This window comes from Cervus canadensis, chromosome 33 (genome assembly GCF_019320065.1).
Source record: "Cervus canadensis isolate Bull #8, Minnesota chromosome 33, ASM1932006v1, whole genome shotgun sequence".
NCBI lineage: Eukaryota > Metazoa > Chordata > Mammalia > Artiodactyla > Cervidae > Cervus > Cervus canadensis.
Window position 1 is genome coordinate 8,321,626 of NC_057418.1, and position 22,553 is coordinate 8,344,178.

The 22,553-nt window shown below is 37.6% G+C and overlaps 1 pseudogene; it reads left to right on the top strand.

Annotated features, from left to right (window-relative positions):
- Nucleotides 1-17,264: 17,264 nt before the first annotated feature.
- On the top strand, nucleotides 17,265-17,536 carry LOC122434153 (annotated as a pseudogene).
- The last annotated feature ends 5,017 nt before the right edge of the window (nucleotides 17,537-22,553 follow it).

Consider the following 22,553-nt stretch of genomic DNA (forward strand, 5'->3'; position numbering starts at 1 on the left):
ATGAGTAAGAAGTTTCTCCATCCTATTGTCCTGGTTTATTAACAATTCATCTTCTTTTCAGAGAAAAACATTTAGGATTCAATAAAGAGTTTCAGATGAAAAAGAGGTCTAAATCAGTACATGAAACAAGCCAATGCTGTTTAGTCCACTTTTCCTTTTTTAGACACCTCCTCCCACCTATCGTTGTCCTTCTCTGCCATACTCCACCTGTACCAACCAACTTATAATACAAAGGAACCTAAACAGTTAACTCACAGTATGGATAAAAGAGTGAACATGAAAATTTTCCGCTTCCATGGCACTTTAACTCTGCAAAAATATTGTTTTTCTTTTGGCTGTCTAAACAAGCTGGTGAAGTTAGGTAGGCATTGTCTATTTCAGCAGTAGTGGGAATCAGCAGAGAGATAGAACAAGGTCAGAGACCCTTAAATCTCATAAAGAACTGGCAAGCAGTTTATGAAGGACAATTCATGTATAGGGTTCCCAGCCAAGGCCTTGATCATCAAACTGGTTCCCCTAGGCATGTGGACAGGTGATCATCAATCTTCAATCTGACCATCAAGGCTGGCTAAAGTCTGTATGAGTCTATATAAACACATATGTCTATGTGTTTATGTGACGATAGTTGTGACAGAGGTACATACATACAGCATATACTGATATTAGAAAACTCGAAAAACCTGAAAATTATTTCTTGGAGGCCACTATACTTGTTCTAATCTAAAAAGAACAGACATCAATTTTATAAGTGATGCAGGACACAAGAAAATGACAACCTGGGCAGTTAACTTTCCCAAGAAGGGAAAAGATTCAAAAGAATCCTAAGAAATCAAAATTCTAGCTAAACCCCTTAAGTAAAGTAAGTAAAGTCGCTCAGTCGTGTCCAACTCTTTGTGACCCCGTGGACTCTGTCTGTGGGATTTTCCAGGCAAGAATACTGGAGTGGGTTGCCATTTCCTTCTCCAAAACCCCATAAGTAGAACCTAAAACTGCTCTCTAAATAGCTTATCTTTAGCTGAGCTAATAATGAAACTCTTGAATACCTGGAAATTTTGTGGAGTCTTCTCTGGGATATCCTTGGGAAAAGATTTGCCCAAATCTAGGTATTGTAAAAGATTCTGGTGACCTTTCCCCTATATCTGACTTGAAGAGCTCATTCCTGATTTCAGTAGGTTTCTGAAAAAGAGAATTTATATTGGCAGTTGGCTTTGGACAGAAAGCACACGTCTATCTAACTATCACTTTTTGTCTATTATCCTTTTCCTTCAACCACGGTTAAGAGAATAAAAAAGAAATAAAATTATAAGATGGATCAGTTCAGTTCAGTTCAGTTCAGTTGCTCAGTCGTGTCTGACTCTTTCCGACCCCATGAATTGCAGCACACCAGGCCTCCCTGTCCATCACCAACTCTCAGAGTTTACTCAAACTCATGCCCATCGAGTCGGTGATGCCATCCAGCCATCTCATCCTCTGTCGTCCCCTTCTCCTCCTGCCCTCAATCCCTCCCAGCATCAGGGTCTTTTCCAATGAGTCAACTCTTCCCATGAGGTGGCCAAAGTACTGGAGTTTCAGCTTCAGCATCAGTCCCTCCAATGAACACCCAGGACTGATCTCCTTTAGGATGGACTGGTTGGATCTCCTTGCAGTCCAAGGGACTCTCAAGAGTCTTCTCCAACACCATAGTTCAAAAGCATCAATTCTTCGGTGCTCAGCTTTCTTCACATAATGAATAGCAAAACTTTGTAAAGGGGATTTCTGCATTGAGTGTGATATTCAGAGGTTCTTTCTAATTTTAAGATTCTATGACTTTAAAAATCCTAGGAGAATGATGCCAGCGCATATAATTTCTATACATATATCGGTGTTCTCTGGGTTAGGACCACATAAATAATATCCAGAAGAGATATCATATATTTTATTAAAGCTCTTCTGATTCAGTTAATTTAATTAATTTATTCAAGTTTTATTGTGATATAATTGATGTTCAGTACTATATAAGTTGGGGCTTCCCTGGTGGCTCAGATGGTAAAGGGAGACCCGGGTTCAGTCCCTAGGTCAGGAAAGATACCCTGAAGAGAGGGAACGGCTACCCACTCCAGTATTATTTCCTGGAGAATTCTATGGACAGAGGAGCTTGTGGGTTACAGTCTACAGGGTTTCAAACAGATACAACTGAGAGATTAACACTGTCATTTTTTTTTTTTACTATATAAGTTGAAGGTATACAGCATAATGATTTGATTTACATGCATCATGAAATGATAACATACTAAGTTTAGTGACCATCCATCATCTCATATAGATACAAAATGAAAAAAATAGAAAAATCTATTTTTCCTTGTAATGAGAACTGTGAGGATTTACTTATGCTTGAAATGATACTTAAGGCTTGAGAAGCAATTATCTGGGTGAAGAAGACAGGGAAGGAAATCTAAATAGAAGGACTACCATGAGGAATGTAAGGGGATCTGAAACACCAGGCACATTTGAAAAACTATGGTGGCAGTTTGGTGGCTAAGTCGTGTCTGACTCTTGCAACCCCATGGACTCCTCTGTCCTTAGGACTCTCCAGGCAAGAATACTGGTGTGGGTTGCCGTTTCCTTCTCCAGAGGATCTTCCCGACCCAGGAATCGAGCCCAGGTCCCCTGCATTGCAGGCAGATTCTTTACCAAATGAACTATGAGGAAAGCCTGAAAAACTATACATAACAGTATTTCTGGAAAGTTGACAGTAAAGTAGAAATGGGGCAGGGTACCTCTATAGCGGCCAGGCATGAAAACTGCTCTCAGACTTTAAAGTTTCTGTTAGGATATGGATAAAAGACATCAGAAGAGGATTTAATTCTTAGCATTTTCTGACTCCAGGAATTCGACAGTGTGAGATTTGGGATCAAAGCAACTGAAAAGGCAAGACTGAGGTTATACCAAGATCAAATGATTTACTTTAAGGCAATGAAAGGCAGCAGCTAAAATTGCAGGCAGGGCTAAAACATTATTGACATATTGGTCAGTAGGTTGTGGCCTCTTATGAGAACTTGAAACAGCATTAGTGATGTGACTCGTTTTTTTTTTTTTTCTTTCTTAGAAACCAATAGGACATCTACAAAGTCCTAGATCCTGACTGCAATTCTGTGTGTCTAAGAATAAATGAGAAAAAACAAGAACACAAGAAAAAAGAGAAAAGGAAAGGATCAAACTCTGCAGGATATTTGTAGCTTTTAGTGACCTCAAATTATGAGATTAAAGAGGGAATGAAAAGGAAATGGTTTTGAAGGTAGATATTTGAATACAAGCTCTTGAACTTGCTCTGTGGGAAGTAATGAAAGCAAAGATAACTTAAATTTGTGTGTGTGTAGAAAATCAGAAACAAGGAGGAATATTGAGACCACTCTTTGGTTGGGAAACTGATGGAAACTATTACTATTAAAATAATTTCAGAATAAGGCAAGAAAGAACCTCATTAAAACCTTTATTTATTAAAACCTCAATAAATAGAGTCCACCAGGCCTTTGGAGAGAAGAAGCTTTAAGGATTTCTCAATGCCTCACCTCCATTCCATTCTTCGCAAACTGCATCTCTTAATGACTTAGCAAAATGAATTAGCAGGCAGCTCTGGAGCAACGAGGGTCAGCTATCTAATTTGCAGGGCCCAGAACAAAATGAAAATGCAGAATCTCTTATTCAAAAGCAGAAAATAATGTACTATCACATTTAGAGATGAAACTTTGGATATATTTAGATATAGATATTTAGATATAAAGCTTTTCCCTTTCTTCCACCATCTTTCTCTTGACTTGTCATGGCATTGTATTAATTTTTTATTTAATGCCATTATAAATTGAGAAAAGATAAAACTTTAAATTCTTATCATGAATTTTATCATTCATCTTTCTATTATGCATGTCAGTCTTAAATACAAAAGTAAAAGCACTAAAGTACCTTTATTTTATGTAATTATGTAATTTGTATTTTGTAGCTCATACATGAATATGTATTTTGTGGAAGAGTGAAAATGCTACAGGATACTAACTCAACTGCTTTTATTTCACTTCTCAATATTCATACATTCTACTAACACGCTATACCTTCAACTAATAGATGGGTAAACAAGGACTAAACAGAAAGGTAATAATAGATCACTCTATCTTTCTGTTTCCTTTATGTCATGACTGCTAGCACATGGGATCAGCTAGACAAGAGTAAGGAAGGATGTGATAGAGTTCCTTACCTGTTCTTGTTTCTTAGAACTCCATTGTTTTCCATCTACATTTGAAGCAAGTTCTCATGCAAAAGGAAAGCAGGACCTCTCAAGGCTGTCAGACTGCCTCCCCCACCACTCCCTCAGTCATAGACCTAATAATACACTTGTCTTGTACTTGCTTTGAGTCCCACTGAATCCCTATGCTTTGCTCAAGGGTCATCATGGACACTCGATGAGAATGGGGCAGAATCAGGTCAGCAATCATGCATACTATACATATCTTCCCTGCTCATGCACGTGTTCCACTGTTCTTTTTGGTTTCACATAAAAAACACAAGTTTGAGAATAAAATTAAGAATCTTAAATTGGCAAAAGTAGAGCATTAAACCAAGCCCAAGGCTCTCCTGAGCACTTTGCACTCCCATGAATCCTGCCCTGGGGGCAAAAAGACTAATACTTCTAACTCTTCCTTAACTGCTGTCTTGGGAAACTGCTTCTTCCCAATAATTATTTCTTATTTTGACCACAGAGCTATTTCAGAAAATCTTTTTGGGATCAGCAAAGTCTCCTCCAATTTATAATTCTGCCTCACAGAAAGAAGGCCGCAAGACTAACAGCAGGGCAATTTATAACTCAGCCTCTAGAAACTAGGGAGTAAGGCTAACCGATTGCAAGGAAATACACATGGAGAAATTATCTAGCTACCTGACTTTGTATTAAATTAGAGATGAAGATAGAAGTGATTTGCATGGATATCTTAATGACTATTACCAATTTTAACCTCAGTCACTCAGAATTCTACAACAATGATTGCTATAGCTAGTCCATTGTCTATTTCTTATTCTGGGCAGAGGAAATCCAAGCCCATAGGGCTCCCTCGTCAACCAGGAATCGAGATGGAAGAACAGTGCGAGAGGAAATAGGCTAAATGTTACCCCTGACTTTTTTCAATACAGGGCATAAGACACTGGGGCACAGCAAGCCTCTTCTTAGGAGATCATAGAGGGATGTAAAGATTGCCTCTTTCCTCCTTTGAGTTGCAACAGCAGCATTTTTGAGGAATACTGCCTTAGAATGTGGCTTATTTTAAAGAAATTTCTTGGTGATAGTATCAATATCTTATATGGCTTTTTGTATATGCCAGCTAGCATCTATAATTTTGTGTATGTTAAGTTAGAATGCCCTGTGGAAAAAGAGCTAATATTGAAGTACCCAGCATAAGGCATGCTGAACACATTTCTTTATCATAAAAAAAAAAAAAAATGGGAAGGCACTCATCCAGGAACTCATAAAAGACACTGCAGAGAATGTCGATTGACTGTTTTAGCCTCTGCATCTGGAGAGTTATTTATAGCCAAATCTTGATTATCAGTGGTAAAAGAGAAAAAGGAAAGAATAGAGTATTGGAAACCATGCATCTTTCGCAAACTGGTTTCTGAATGTCATTTTTCTATCAAAATTTCCCCCAGACTTAACCAACAAAGAGTCAATTGACAACTTGGTGTTTAACTTCTTTTTATGTCATCTGCTGACCTGCAGGAATAAATGTCAAAGACTGGATCAGAGCATTGTCGGGTAGTCATAAACAAACAAGGGATAACAAACAAAATGAGCTATTGCACATTGCTATGAAAAAAATGACTAATTGACTTTGACTTTACATAACTACATCATACAGCTATAGGAGATCAGAAAGAACATGAGCCTAATGTTTGGAGAATAGTTACTTCATTTACCACTTATCTTTTAAATTTCAAATCATACCTTATTACAGAAATGTGAATTCACTCAAAATTAGCAAGAAGTAATTGGCTAGAAAATAATTGCTGATTCTTTACCCTTTCTTCCCCTGCTGAATCATGATGCATAACTGAAAGGCCAAGTCTTGATGATTTTAGAAGGAAAGTTTGGAAAAGTCTACTCTGTATTTTAAGTCAGCTTATAAGGAACAGCTCACAAAATGGACCACCTGTTTGGACCTTTGACAAAAACCTTTGAACCTTACTTGAATGGCAGAAATTCTCCCTGGAATGCAGTCTTGCTTTAATATTTAAATTAATTAACAACTGGTGATGTTTAGAATACCACAAATTTGTCTAATGCCTAAGGCATAATGGATGACATTTAGGGTCTATTGCCTATCGGAATCAGAGTCAGTCTATGCCCTCTAAGTTGTGTCTTGAATCCAGAAAGTCACATAATGAGCACATGATTCTAAGATGTATACCCATTGACCTAAAACTCCTTACCACACTTCCAAGGAATCACTTTCAACAAGGTATTTGACTTAGGCGCTTGTCACTCAGTCGTGTCCAACTCTTTGTGACCCCATGGATTGTAGCCCACCAGGCTCCTCTGTCCATGGGATTTTTCAGGCCAAAAATACTGGAGTGGGTTGCCATTGCCTTCTCTAAGGGATCTTACCAACCCAGGAACTGAACCCACATTCTCCTGTGTCTTCTGCATTGCAGGCAAACTCTTTACCTGCTGAGCCATTTGGGAAGTCAAAAACAAGCTATGGATGCTGTATTCAATTTCTTTCCAGTTAGAGTAGATTTGTAATGTCATTCGCTGAAACTTATTTATATAGAAACATTTACTGAGTCTATTATATCCCATGCTCTGTGCTAAGTGCTCATTTAATATTGACTCAAAAACCCATGATGCTAGTTTTATTTTCACACTCACTTGCCAATGAGAAAACAAGGACTCAGTGAATTATATAGTTGGCTAAGAACACTCATCTATAAAGTGGTGGAGATTGGACGTGACCCCATGCTTTCTTACACTGGGGCTTGAGCTCTTACTCAGCATTCTACATTAAACCCTACTTCATTGTACAAGAAGATGCTGTATTTGGTAGCATCACACAGTCTAGGGATAATACATTTTCAACAAACAGATTACTGAACTGTATAGACATCTTTCTCCTGCAATGCAGGAGACTTGGGTTCAACCCCTGGGTTGAGAAGATCCCCTGGAGGAGGGCATGGCAACCCTCTCCAGTATTCTTGCCTGGGAAATCCCATGGAGTGAGTGACTAAACACAGCACAGCATAGACTACTTAGGTCCAAAATGTTGGAAGATGCTACTATCAGAGCCTAAAAAGGCAAAGTCAGGAAAAAGAGGGCAAAGAAAACACACCATTGGTTCTGAGCAATAACAGATATTTTTGAGAAGGTGAGGAGGTAGGTTGATTGATCAAGAAAAGAGAGGATGTAATGGGTCTCGAAAAAGAATTGGTAGCTTACTACACACATGCTTGAGATGCCAATGGCATGATTTTTTTATCGCCACGGGGGTTGATTGCTAGTATAAGTACTTCTTCACTCTTGCATCTGAGAGTAGGTCACCAATATGAAATGCCCAATTTTCTAAAAGCAAAAAGTCACCTATATTTCCCATTTCCCACTTCTCTTTCTCCATTCTTTCTAATTCCTACTGTTGTTCCTAGTCTGTTCAGAATAAAATGAATCTCTGATCTAGCCCACAGATAGAGTGGACACACCACTTACTGAAAGTAGTTAATCTCCAATCTAAAAAATTCATAAACTAAATTTCAGCCCCAAAACTATCGTGAAATCGATTAGACTCTCATCAGTAAGACTCTTGTCAAAAACTTTGGGTTACTGTTTATTTGTCAGGACTACAAATCTAAGGGCTTCCCAGGTGGTGCTAGCGGTAAAGAAGACACCTGACTATGCAGGAGATGTGGGTTCGATCCCTGGGTTGGGAACATCCCCTGGAGGAGGGCATTGCAACCCACATCAGTATTCTTGCCTGGAGAATCCCATGGACAGAGGAGTCTGGCGGGCTACAGTCCATGGGGTTGCAAAGAGACACGGCTGAAGCAACTTAGCATGCACAGACCTAAATGGCACCATCATTCCTGGTATTGTTTCTCTCACGATAAGAAAGTTTTCAGGATTGAGAGTATTCTCTGGAATTATATTTTCAGTCCAAAACAAGAAAAAATGACACACAAATTTTGTGTCACAATTTTGATGAGATAAACGAATACTGAAGCATGACTTAGTAGCATGAGAATCTTTTGAGAAACTTGTTTTCCACTTGAAGAGAAATAATAGAGCAAGGGTAATTTCTGATCACTGAATGTAGAAGATATTATAATTATCAGTGTTTCTCCATACATGGATAAAACTCCTCTAATTCTAGGCTGCTGCTTTAGAATGTGAGCTGTAAGTGGGCGATTTCTGTACATTCTCCCACTCAGAAACTCTTAAAACAGATTGGGAAGTGAAAAGCCTTATGTTCAGATAGTAAGCTTTCATTTTGGTAATTTTACTTTTATTGGCCACATGATCTCTCCTAAAAAATGTAATTCATATTTACTTAAATTGTTTAGGTCCTAAAGTTGTTTTTTAGTGAAAGACAGTGAATGTCTGAAAGAGTTGGATTGGGATCCAGATGGGCGATGGATTAAACTATAAACAGATATTCCTCTGTGGTTAGAAGTAATTCAGAAGTTGGACCTGACTTATGCTTGAAAACTTGCAGAGTTTTCAACACTGTTTACAGTAACATTATCATATAACCGTGGAAACAGCTTCAGTTTGTCACAATCTCAGCATCTGGTGTGACTTGTTTTATTTTTTCATTTTTTATGATATTAAGTGATAACATTTTGTAAAGTCACATTTCACTGTGGCTGACGATATCTTCTGAGCACAGAGCTTAACAAAACAAAGATGCAATAAGCACATTGGCTTTGTTTCATATTTCATTTCCTTTTCATAACTTATTGTTTTTAAGAAATGGCGAGCCTTCTGATATTCCTTAGAATATAGAATTAACCAATTAACGTTAGATTATAGAATTAAGTTACTGTTTGTAAACATTTATACTAGAGTGAGTGAACAAATGACACTGATTTTTAACAATAATTAAGTAGCCATTTCATTGTTTTAAAAAATTGTTTAAAGCTTCTGTTTTTCAGGGAGCTGATTCTTTTTTGGCTGCATCAGGTCTTAGCTGCAGCATGCCGGGATCTTCACTGCGGTGCATGCGCTCTCTGTCGCAGTGCATAGGCTTTTTTCTCGTTGTGGCCTGCTATCTCAGTAGTTGAGGCATAAAGGCTTAGCTGCCACAGCACGTGGGATCTTAGTTCCCCAACCAGGGATCGAACCGGCGTCCCCTGCACTGGAAGGTGGATTCTTAACCACTTGACCACCATGGAAGTCCCAAGTAGCCCTTTTGAAGCAGGCTTCACTTCTTTCACTTTCAGAGTAAATTAAGCTTGAGTTAAGATGGCTTGATTTTTCAAAATTATTTGACTCAATTTTTCCTTCTTTTGATTCTGAGATAAATATGACAACTTTCTTTTCATCCTTTCTCCATTACACCAAAGAGTACCTATTTCAGAATAAAATATTTAGTGAAATAAAATAATGGTTGAAAGGTTGTGTTTCACAGAAAAACAAAAATCACTGAGTTGTTAGAATTTTGCCATGTGCCGACTGAAAAAGCATTCACTGGATTTTAAGTGTATTTTCCACTTATGGAAAAAAACATTTATAGAAAAATAGCATTCACGTGGGAAAAGAGAAAAATCAACTCATCACTGCTTCATCATCTCTACACAGAATGATAGATTGGGAAAAAGCACTCATTATTTTCCTGGCAAATAATCAAGGAAACAGAGAAATTCTAATGAAGAATATTTCTGTTTTAAAAGAGAAAGAAGAGGTAAAGTTTGAAACTACTGAAGACTAATTTCTGTGTAAAAGTCAGCTGCATACACTCAATAGCTGAGCTTTGTTCCCTCCTGGAGTCAGACCAAGGTTAGAAGTTTCAGTTTTGATTCCTAACTTACTGAAAATTGGGACACATTTTGTTTGTGGAAGTCCAGATACCTACAAACCTATCAGTTTTTTAGCAAAATCAATGTTCTTGCCTATTACCTATGAAGAAAGAGCATAGCTGGAGGAATTCTTATAATACATTCGAACACAATCCACCTCACCCCACTTTATCCTTCTTTAGGTCAAACTAATGAGCCCCTTTGGAAATCAAAACAGACAACTATCACCACTACAGTAAAATTTAATACAATATGTGAATGCATAGCAAAAATATATTTGCATTTTGATGTAAGTTATCTTTAAGACTTTCTCCAATATCTGTCCTCTTAGGATTTGTCTCACAGTCTCAAAGTCAAATACTAGCAAGTGTGGATGTCAAACTATTTAAAAATAAGTTTAAGTTATAGTGATGAAAACATAAATCGGTGAAAAATTTTTGGAGGGCAACTTGCCAATGTTTATCCAGGTATCTCCACTGCTAGGAGAGTTCTAGTTTCAGCTCTGATGTGGAAAGACCTTGGAAACGGTCACTCTCCTTTTTACAACAAGATAAACTGAAAGTCAATGACTTTTCTTGGACTCGTTAGAGAACTGAGGTCACGGAATAAAGAGTCACGTTTGCTTACCAGGAGCAGGTGCCGCTGAAGTCACAAACACTTCCAAGACAATTTTGACACATTGCTGGAGGCTGAGTGTGGCCTCCCCTGGAAGAGAGAAAGTGCTGGGAGCTGCAGAGTTAGAATTGAAATCTGCAAACTCTGAGTGCAGAGCATTTGGGGAGAGCCATCACTCAAGAGGGAAGTCAAAAACAAGAAGACCAGAGAAATTCAAAGTCCCTGGCATCTATTGCTACTTCAAACATGAAACACAGCCCAACTCCCTAGCAAATCAACATAAAACCTCACACTAGGGGCCAACACACCTCAGTTCCTATTTATTGCCCAATATGATGTGTCTGACTTTCAACAAAAAATTATAAGGCAAGCCAAATTCAGGAAAAAACACACTCTAGAGAGACAAAGCAAACATCAGAACCAGACTGAGGCGTGACACAGATGTTGAAAGGATCTGTCATGCAAGAAGAGACAGGTAATGTAAATGGGGAGATGTAAATTTTAAGAAAGAATAAAAATTAAACACTAAAACAAAACCATTGTGTTATGAAATAAAGAATAATTTTGAGAAGCTTACTAGCTGACTGGAAATGGCTGAGGAAAGAACCAATTAGCTTAATGTTAGGTCAACAGAAACTTCCCAACTGAAATGCAAAGAAACAAAAAGAGAAAAAAAAAAAACAACACAGAATATAACATCTAACAACTGCAGTATAATTTTAAAAAGTGTAATATACATGTAATTGAAATATCAGAAGGTGAAGAAAAAGAGGAGGTACAGGAAGAAATATTTGAAATAATAATGGAGAAGCATTTTCCAAAATTAATGACTAACACCAAGCCACAGACCAACAACTGATAAAACAAACAAACAAACAAAAAATGCAGGATAAATACCAAAAAACAGACACCTTGAAATAGAAAAAGGACATTAGTTAAAAACTATAGAAGTCTGAATGACATTTGCACTTTAGTTAATTTTAATTTATCAATATTGGTTCATTAATATAAAATAGACCACACTAATGTAAGATGTTAATGTGCAATATATGAGTTGTGTAGTATATGAGAATTGTCTATACTACCTCCACATTTTTATTTTTAAAATAACTAGTCCAAAATAAAAAGTGTATTTTTTTAAAAAATGCAAAACATAAAATAAAACCCTTTTTGAAACAATCTTTTAAAAATGCACTACTAGCTGTTTATCCTAAACATATACAAATAAAAATATGCCATGAAAGATTTGCCACTAAGGCTTTGTAATTTAAAAAATCTGACACCAAACTGAATGTCCATTAGTATCAGCTTGGTTAAATAAATTACATTTTATCAATAAAATAGCTGATTAGACAGTCATTAAGAAAAAGAAGTAGATTTATCTGTACTGCTCTAAAAAAAACTTCAAGGTGTAGCAAGTGAAAAGACAAGGTAAAGAACAAAATGCATTGTAAGATACCATTTGAGTATATTTAAAATTTTTTAATTTTATATTTAAATACTGGACAAGGCTTCTCACAAAAAATAGTCTATGTCCCATTCTTTATCATTTACTCTATCCCTGAGACAACCACGTCTTACTTTTTTATAGCTTATTTCCCTCCATTTAAAAAGGTAACATGTTTATGCTGCTTTTTCTTGATTTTTTCAATTTCAGATATTTTCATTAATTTTATATTGTGGATGATGAAAGTTTAACTGACTTTCATCCCTATCCCACTTTTCATGCATACTTTACTTCCTTCATTTTCTCAGTGAACTGAGAGAATGTAACAATTGCTCACCCTAAAATAAAGACACTTTAAAAGGCCTAAATCCAAAGGACAGAGAGCACAGGTGGATTCACTGTGAAACTAATGAAACCTAAGTTTCAGAGCACTGCTTCCTGGGCTCTGAGAGGTCTAGCAATGTGTCCATGTTGTCATATATTTTTGCAAGATTTGCAAAAGTAAGCCTTTTGTTTTTGTTTAATTTAAAATGCTGTGTCTTTCTACTCTGACTTCTCCTTCCCCACAGTGTGCCTTATATTTGATGGTGACTATGGTCATTTTTGAGATCGGGTTAAGGAAGTTTATTTACTTCAGGATGCATATTCCTGTGTTCCTTTTTCCTTCTACTTGAAAAGTAAGAAGTAGAATTCTCTTTTCATATTTCGTCATCTAAAAATAAGAAAACCTGAATATATACATTAGCTGGTAAAGTAGCCTTGGAATCACCTTTCCCATTGGTCCACTGCCAGAATTTTAGTTCTTATCTGTGCACCTGTTCCCAGATATTTGGTGTCAAATAGCTAAATCATTTCAAATAAACAACTCAGCTTTCAATCTTTCAGGCAGATACTGTGGAAAGAATCTCCCTGGATTTGAGAGCAACTTGAATTTCAATGATTTGTACTGTTGGTAAATTATTCCATTTGCTGTGATTCATTCATGCTGGGAGAGAAAATGCAATGTGCATTTTCTCAACCTCCCCACGTTCAACAGCACTGATTATTGGTATTGACCCCTTCCTTTTCCATCATTCTTCTGCACTGCAATGAAATCAGTTTCAAAAGCTTTCAAATAGATTTTTATTTACTGAAGACTTTCGGCAACTGCTATCTATATTATTCTATGCTTTTACTTCATTAAATAATTATACTGCTTGATTGTTTATTATATTTCTATACCAAATGTGTTGGGGATTAGGAAGGCAGTGTTTACAACATACTCTTTATAGCTAATTTAGGTAACCTATTTTTGAATTTTCTTTGCAGTATTTTCATTGACTTTTCTTGTTAGAATACTTTTCTTCTTGGGACATTCCAGTTGTAACACAGTCTCTCTTTGTCCCTTTATGAAAATGTCAATAGGATAGCTCTAATATTTCCTTGAAGTTCACCCACATTATAGCATTTTGGTTATATTTCCTTTTGTCTGAATTACTTCTTTGAATAAAAATGACTTTTCACAATCTGATCAGGAAAAAATATACTGAAAGATAATGTGATTGATTGATAGACATGATGGTTTTGTCACTCTGATTGCCATGTAAGTGGTCCACAGCAAGTGCTTAGTCTCAGGACAGATACTCTTGAACCAGGGACTAATTAAAGAAGTGATCAGAATATTTCTCAGATTATTTTCTTATGTATTTAAAGTGTGAATTGACATGAACAGGGAACACGCCCATCCTCCCAGTCCACCTCCCACTCACCCCTACCTTCATATATATATAACCCTTCCATGATATCTTCTCTGATGTTTTATCTTAACAAAAGGTATAGCTCTGTATCTTGAATACAGAGACAACTAGTACCTATGTAACACTGTGGTCATGATACAGATAAGGACTGAAGCTGACAAGCTCTAGGCTATAAACAGCCCAACAGGAACACTGTTTGTACAACCTCTCCAACTTTTGGCAGGATTCAATACTGTGAAATTAGCATATTACAGCACTTCACTTTTAAGTAATGTAATAATCTCCAGGATGCTTATTTAGAAGGGAACAGCTTTACGTAATTGATCGCCAATCTTAAACTAAAGCTCATTATCAGACCAAACTCATACTCTTCTATGAACACATAAATCCACTTGGCCTTTTGGGCATAACTGGGCAGGAAATGACATGCTACTGGCAGAAACCTATTTCTTACATTCCAAGACCACACACAGAAAAGAATTATAACTGATCACTGATTGAATCCTGTGTGTCATGTTTGCTTCACAGATTAATTTTATTTGGAATAGTATTTCATAAGAAACTATCATAATTATCCAAAGTATTACATGCTCTTTTTACAAATCTGTGATTTTTTTGTAATTATGACCAAGCCTTTGGTCTTAACTGGGATGCATTGCTAATAACTTGCCATAGCACTTATTGTGTTCCAAGCATACGCAGTAATTTCTGGCACAAAGTGGGATTCCTTCTTTTCAGACAAGCATACCAACCATCCTGGGATCTCTTTATTCCTGTGTCCTTTACCTTTAGCCTGAGACTCTTGTCTGAGAACAATGCAAATCTGGAAACCTTTAGAGTAACTGTTTGATGGCATCCTTGGGGAACTAAGCCACAGCTGAGGGAAAAAAGAACCATGGGTATGGAGGTTCCCTTAAAAAACTAAAAATAGAATTATTATATGATCCATCAATCCCACTCCTGAGCATATATCTGGAAAAGGACTCTAATTCAAAGATACATGCAACTCAAGTGTTCATTTCAGCACTATTTACAACAGTCAAGACATGGAAGCAAGCTAAATGTCCATCAACAGATGAATGGATAAAGAAGATGTGGTATACACATGCACCCACACACATACATATATATAATGGGATATATACTCAGCCATCAAAAAATAAAGTAATGCTATTTACAGTCACATGGATGGACTTAGAGATTATCACAATAAGCAAAGAACATCAGACAAAGACAAATATATGAAATTACTTACATGTGGAATCTAATAAAATGATACAAATGAACTTATTTACAAAACAGAAACAGACTTATAGACATAGAAAACAAACTTACGATTACCAAAGAGAAAAAGGTAGGGGAGAGGGATAAACTACAAGTTTGGTATTAACAGATACACACTACTATATATAAAATAAATAAACAGCAAGTACTTACTGCATAGCACAGGGAACTATAGTCAATATCTTATAATAACCTATAATGGAAAAGAGTCTGAAAAGAATATATATATGAATAATTGAATACACATATAACTGAATCACTTTACTGTACACTTGAAACATTGTAAATCAACTGTCTCTCTCTTTTTTTTTTAAAGAACCATGGTTGGTTTGAGTCAATTGATGCTATGAAAAAGAAATGGAGAAAAGAATATAAGTCCTTCCACTGTGAAGAAACAGTTCACACTAGGATAGAAGTGGGTAACAGTGGTGGGGAATGAGGTAATTTTAAGACACTCTTGAGGCAAAAATTAATATTCTCCAAAGTATTTTGGTAACAGGCACATTTAAAATTTTCCTGTGTAAGTGGGTTTTTGCAAATCAAAAACTAAGCCCAGAGGTCTGAAATTATGGGAACAAATCTAGTTTGTTTTATATGGTTTCCATAAACCTTAAAATATTACTGTGAGAGGAAGAAAAGTTCATGGCTTTAATCTATCAGCATCACTGCATGGTAGATTTAGAAGGCTTTAGAGGATATCTTAGGGTTCTCAGACAAGATGAAGCCACTTCCTTCCTTTATATGACAGATAAACAGGCATTCCTTGGATTGCACAAAGTTTAAGGATTGTAGTCTAAAGTAAAGTGGCTAGAAATTTTGTACAAAATAATGATATTGGATTTGCAGCTAAATGGGTTTGGACTTAGTTGGAAGCTGGCTGGGCAATGAATTGAGTGTGTCTGTCCTTTACAGATGATTTCTCTACAAAAATAGCTGGCGGCAGAGATGTGGTCTTGTTTGAGTTCACTCTCATATCAGTGAAAGACTCTAGAAAATACAGGGAACTAGTGAAAAAAAGATATGTGTTCTTTGGGGATATCACAACATGTTTGCTTCAGCTCTTTCTTTAATCCAGTAAAAGTATTGGCAAAATGTTTGGTATTTGAGGCAGGGTGGTGGGAGTTCAGTCACGATGTAACTAAAGATGGTGGAAAAACCAGTTTGAATAAAATGAGTTCCAATTTGAACCTTTGCCCGTGCCTGGAACTAAAACTAAGTCAACCCACTGTTAAGTATCAAAAATGTTGAGTCATTAGCCTCATTTTTGTTTCATCTGTTTCAGAATATTTATATGTATCTGCTTTTCTTTATACTCTTAAAAAATAGACTGGCTTGTGGTTTACCAGGTGCAGTTCTTAGCTTGCCCTACATCCTCCTGAACTTTAAAGGGATAAATATTAAATAAAAATTCTTATCAAAATATACTGACAAATTCAGTTTTTATTTGGTTCCCAATATACTTCTCAGAGCTCTTCTATGATTGTTTATATATATTCTGGAAACAGTTAACTGCAATGAAATCTGCTTCGGTGGGTTTCATTTTAGAGACCATTGAATAATGGAAGGCTGAAACATACTTAGTATGAGTCCCAAAGCTACTGAGTAACCACGAATTTTTCAGCACTGCAAAATAAAGCTTTTCAGTTCATCTAATTCTGTCTCCCTCTTTCCTTTTTCACATGGGAATATTACTATTCCAACTTTTTTGATTTCCCTTTTGATCCCCTCAGAGAGGCAAACTATCTCAGAGAAAATCTGCCCCAATCTGAGATAATGACCACTACAAAAACCCTTATCAGAATTGGGTAGAGAGAACTTAACTGTGTGAAGGAGAACCTCAAGGGGGGAAATGATCAATTCATGCCAAAAGCAGGACTAACGTTATTGACATATATCTCCGCATATGTCAAGCAGCCATCCATTAATCAGTCAGAAGAATCCCTTCTAAGAAGTACTGTCCATTAAAAGGATGACTACATCTTCTGAATAGAGAAGGTATAAAGGGATTTAGGGGGTCAGAGGTGTTTATTGCTTTTTATAGAAATAGGCTCATTTGGCGGGACTTCCGGCGGGCCGCACCCCACGTGCTTCCGCCCTGCCCCGGCCGCGCGCGGAACTAGGAGGCCCGCAGAAGATCTCTTCCAGGGCGCAGGGTTGAGATGGACCCACTCAGGGCCCAGCAGCTGGCCGCAGAGCTGGAGGTAGAGATGATGCCAACACGTACAACAGAACGACCAGTGCCTACCACCGGAAGTGCGTGTCTCCCCACTACAAGGAAGCAGAGCTGTCCAAGGGCAAGTCCACGTGCCTGGATCGCTGTGTCTCCAAGTACCTGGACATCCGTGAGCGGACGGGCAAGAAGTTGACAGATTTGTCTATGCAGGATGAGGAGCTGATGAAGAGGGTGCAGCAGAGTTCTGGGCTTGTGTGAGGCACCCGACAGTACACCCTAAGGTGCACCCCATCCCTTCCCACTTGTCTAATAAAAGTGCACCCCCCCCCCCCCCCCCCCCCACCGCTTTGGGTGTCATCTGTGAAGACTGCCAGGCCTGGGCTCCTTCCCGAGAGTCTCCAGGAGCCTGGAGTATGATGGAGCCCTTTCCTGGCAGAGAAGGGTATTTGTCACAATGGCCTGTGACTATGTGTGTGAGTGTATATATATATTATATATTAAAACAAATTTGTTGACACCAAAAAAAAAGAAAGAAAGAAATAGGTTCACTTATGGACAATTTTACTTTAGCAAAGTAAGATGCATTGAAATCCCACCTCCCTCTCCGCCACACATATGTGCCTGTGTACTTGCATGCACCCACCCACACACACAAGAATATTACTCAACCCTAAAAGAAGAATGAAGTCTTGCCATTTGCAACAACGTGGCTGGACTTAGATAAGTGAAATAAGTCAGACAGAGAAAGACAAATACCATATGATTTTAACTATATGCAGAATCTAAGAAAAAACCAAACAATAAGCACAAAACAGAAAGAGTCGTAGGCAGAGAAAACAAACCAGTGTCGCTAAGATGGGAGCTGGGGAAGAGTGAAATAGGTTACGGGGATTAAGAGGCACCAACTTCTAGACATTCATTTACAGATAAATAAAGTTGTCATAGAGATAAAGCATGCTTGACTTTGAGGACTTATAGCTTATTATATACCCATAAATAACGTTTCAAAGAAGTGGGTCTTCCTCAGTTGTACTACTTTAATGAAAAGTAATAGAGACAAGTCACCAGCTAACAAACTTTCAGATATTCCTAAGAGTCTAAATCTCTTTCATATCTACCCAATTCGGTATCCTAACTTGGAAAGTTTCTAAATGTTTAAGGATAATGAATAGTACCACCTTTGTACTTTCTAAAATATCTGCAATGACATCTCACGTTTTATTTAGTTTGTTCATTTTCTACAATGAGTGCTATATATATATATATTCTTATTCCCAATGAGTGATATATATATGTATGTGTGTGTGTGTGTGTATATATATATATATATATGTATGTATATATATATCCACATATATATACTTATCCCCAACTTCTGGGACAATAGGAAGATTTATAATTTAATTATATTAAATTATATATTAATATAAATATATATAATAATATATACATAAACATATATTATTTGATTACAAATCTTCCTATTATCCCCAGAAGTTGGGAATAAGAATCACCCATATTACAAGCTTTTTGTCTTGTGGCAATAGACAAAATAGAGATTTTATTCTGTACATGGGGAACAAGATTTGGCTTGCAATAAACCAAATCCATGGTACAGAACATTTTCTAACAGAGTCCCATTGTATTCAGAAATCAAGATCACTAATAAAGACTCCAATAGAAACTATTCAACCTCCCGTTCAAATATTTTCTAAATTATTGGTCTCTCAGTGAGAACATTTTCCTTTGGCATAAACAGTGGCCATGAATAGGATGAGTTGTTTGAACAGCACAAAAGTACCAGGTTTCTTCCTGTTACCCAAACAGCAATAAACACCGCTGGTACAGAACCCACAAAGCAGCCTTGGTCACACAATGGGGCTTACACACGAGGGGCCAATTCTCTGATAACATGAATGTCCCAGCTGGGGAGACACCAACAGCCAAAGTTAACAGTCGCAAAAGAGCCATTGAACAAAAATGGAAGGGGTCCTTTTCCCTCCAAAGTCATCGCAGAATCCCAGAGAGCTACATCTGGGTGTCTGGGAATGAATCAAGTTATTGTATTAAATTGCTGAACACATGCTCTGTTACCCTTCCCCACCCCTACAACCAGTTCCCAGGGACACTGTCCTAATTTATTTATCTTATTAAGGCCACCTGTCTGTACATGTCAGTGTCAGTGATGGAATAAAACAAGGAATGAGTCTTTAAAAACCCTCAAGAACCCCTGATTGTCTTTTCCTCCTTTCTTTCCTTCTTTCTTTTTTTCTTTTCTGGCCATGACATGTGGCTTGCAGGATTTTAGTTCCTACACCAAGTATCGTACCTGGGCCCCAACAGTGAAAGTGCAAGTCCTAACCACTTTAGGACCACCACCTAATAACCTCTGATTTTCTTCAAAGCCATTTGAAAGAAGTTAAGTGCAGAAATGATGACCTAATCTTTATTTATTGTTTTTCTCACTATTTTGCAATTTTTATTTTTATTTTTTGTTCTTCAAATTTTATTTATTTATTTTTAATATAAATTTATTTATTTTAATTGGAGGCTAATTACTTTACAATATTGTATTGGTTTTGCCATACATTGACATGAATCTGCCATGGGTGTACATGTGTTCCCCATCCTGAACTCCCCTCTCACCTCCCTCCCCATCCCATCCCTCTGGGCTGGTGCACTGGGATGACCTAATCTTTAAAAAGTATTAAGCACTTAGATATATCTTTTAAAAATATTATGTGTGTGTGTGTGTGTGTGTGTGTGTGTGTGTGTATAAACTCCAGAGGTAGCTGTCATGATTTTCTCCACTTTTTCCAAATGGGGAACTTAGTCATAGAGAGGTTAAATGAAAGATTTGTGACTAGGATGTCAGCTCACATGTGTCTGGTTCCTGATTTTCTTCTGGGAATTAGGAAGATGACAACTAGAACAGTGACTTTCACACTTTATTTTTTGGACTGCATTTCACAAGAAGAAATTATTTTATACTGAAACCTAGAACATAATTTATGTGCATGCATGTATGTGTGTGTGGTGTGTGTGTGTAACAAAAGTTTTATGAGATAATAAGCTTTCCTGCAGGCTGAGAACATGAATATTTCTTATTTATTCTCTGTAAAGAGAAAAAATGCTATAATGATCTACTAAGCTGGTTTTACTCTATGAATCTCAAATAGGTCTTGAGTCAGATTTAAAAGACACTTCACAATATCTCCATCAAATGGCCTTGTGTGAACACTCCTGTTACAGGAATCCGATTTCTTTGTAACTATTTCATTTCTGAACATTTCTATGTGTGAAAGCAGGTCTATGTTTCTGCTATTTCCATGATAGCCTTCTAGATCCTAGGAAAGACTATCAAATCTCTCAAGAGTTCTCTCTTCTCTAAACTGGATACTCTCACTTTCTTTATTCCTTGTATGATAGATAGTAGGTCACCTACATATGAACAAGTTCCATTCTGAGAGTTCATTTGTAAGTCCAATTTGTTCACAAATCTAACAAAGTTAGCCCAGGTACCCAACTAACACAATCGGCTATATAGTACAGTAGTGTAATAGGTTTATAACACTTTTTTCATGGGACTTCTCTTGTGACTCAACTGGTTAAGAAACCGCCTGCAATGCAGGAGACCGGGGTTCGTTCCCTGGGTTGGGAAGATCCACTGGAGAAGGGAAAGGCTACCCACTCCAGTATTCTTGCCTGGAGAATTCCATGGACTGTATAGTCCATGGGGTCGCAAAGAGTTGGACATGACTGAGTGACTTTAATACATGCACCTTTCTCACAAATAATATATAAAAAAGGAAACAGAAAAAATAAAAAGTGTTTCTTTTTTATCTCACAGTACAGTACCTTGGAAAATACAGTAGTACAGTACAATAGCTGGCACACACAGGCTGGCATCAAGTGAACAGGTAAGAAGAGTTATTGACTGGAGGAGGGAGGGGGTGGGAGATGGTAGAGCTGAAGGACTGTCAGCAATAGAAGATGGGGCGCAAGCTGCAATATCACTCACCCCTGACTTTGCTAGTATGGGTTCTGGTTCCTTGCTGAATTCAAATCTATCTACTCTCTTGGAACAAATGATCCAGTGGTGTCTGGGTGCTATGCTGTGCTTAGTCGCTCAGTCATATCCAACTCTTTGCTACCCCCAGGGACTATAGCCCGCCAGGTTCCTCTGTCCATGGGGACTCTCCAGGCAAGAATACTGGAGTGGGTTGTCATGCCCTCTTCCAGGGGGTCTTCCCAACCCAGGGATCGAACTCAGGTCTCTCACATTGCAGGTAGATTCTTTACTGTCTGAGCCACCAGGAAAGCCCTGGGTAGCAGCTCCCTTATTCTCATCATAGATGACACAGTATCATTGGATTGTATTCTGAATGGCTGCTGCAACCTTCATGGACCATTCTACATTTTGGTCCTATGCCTCAAAAACTAACAATACCTCCTCAAATAAAGAAAATCCCCTTGCCATTTCCTGCACCATGAATCTCTTTGATTCTTCAGTTGCTTCTTTTTCCTCTTGTCTCTCTTTGTCCTTTCTCTGGGCCTCCCATTCCAACAGGTCTTCATTAGCAAGCTTCATGTTTGCATCGTTGAAAGTTCATAATTTGAAGGTTCATATATAGGGGACTTATTGTAGTTTCTATTCTTCCCACTCATCTTAGAATACACACCACTTTAAGATACTCCAGCTGTATGATCAGGACTCCAATCCTTTGTTTTAAATATCAAACCTATATTGGAATTAAAAGCAAAAATAGACAAATGGGACCTAATTAAAATTAAAAGCTTTTGCACAACAAAGGAAACTATAAGCCAGGTGAAAAGACAGCCTTCAGAATGGGAGAAAATAATAGCAAAGGAAGCAACTGACAAAGAATTAATCTCAAAAATATAGAAGCAATTCCTGCAGCTCAATTCCAGAAAAATTAACGACCCAATCAAAAAGTGGGCCAAAGAACTAAACAGACATTTCTCTAAAGAAGACATACAGATGGCTAACAAACACATGAAAAGATGCTCAACATCACTCAATGAACTCATTCAGTTCAGTTCAGTTCAGTTCAATCGCTCAGTTGTGTCTGACTCTTTGCGACCCCATGAATCGCAGCACACCAGGCCTTCCTGTCCATCACCAACTCCCGGAGTTTACTCAGACTCATGCCCATCGAGTCGGTGATGCCATCCAGCCATCTCATCCTCTGTCGTCCCCTTCTCCTCCTGCCCCCAATCCCTCCCAGCATCAGGGTCTTTTCCAATGAGTTAA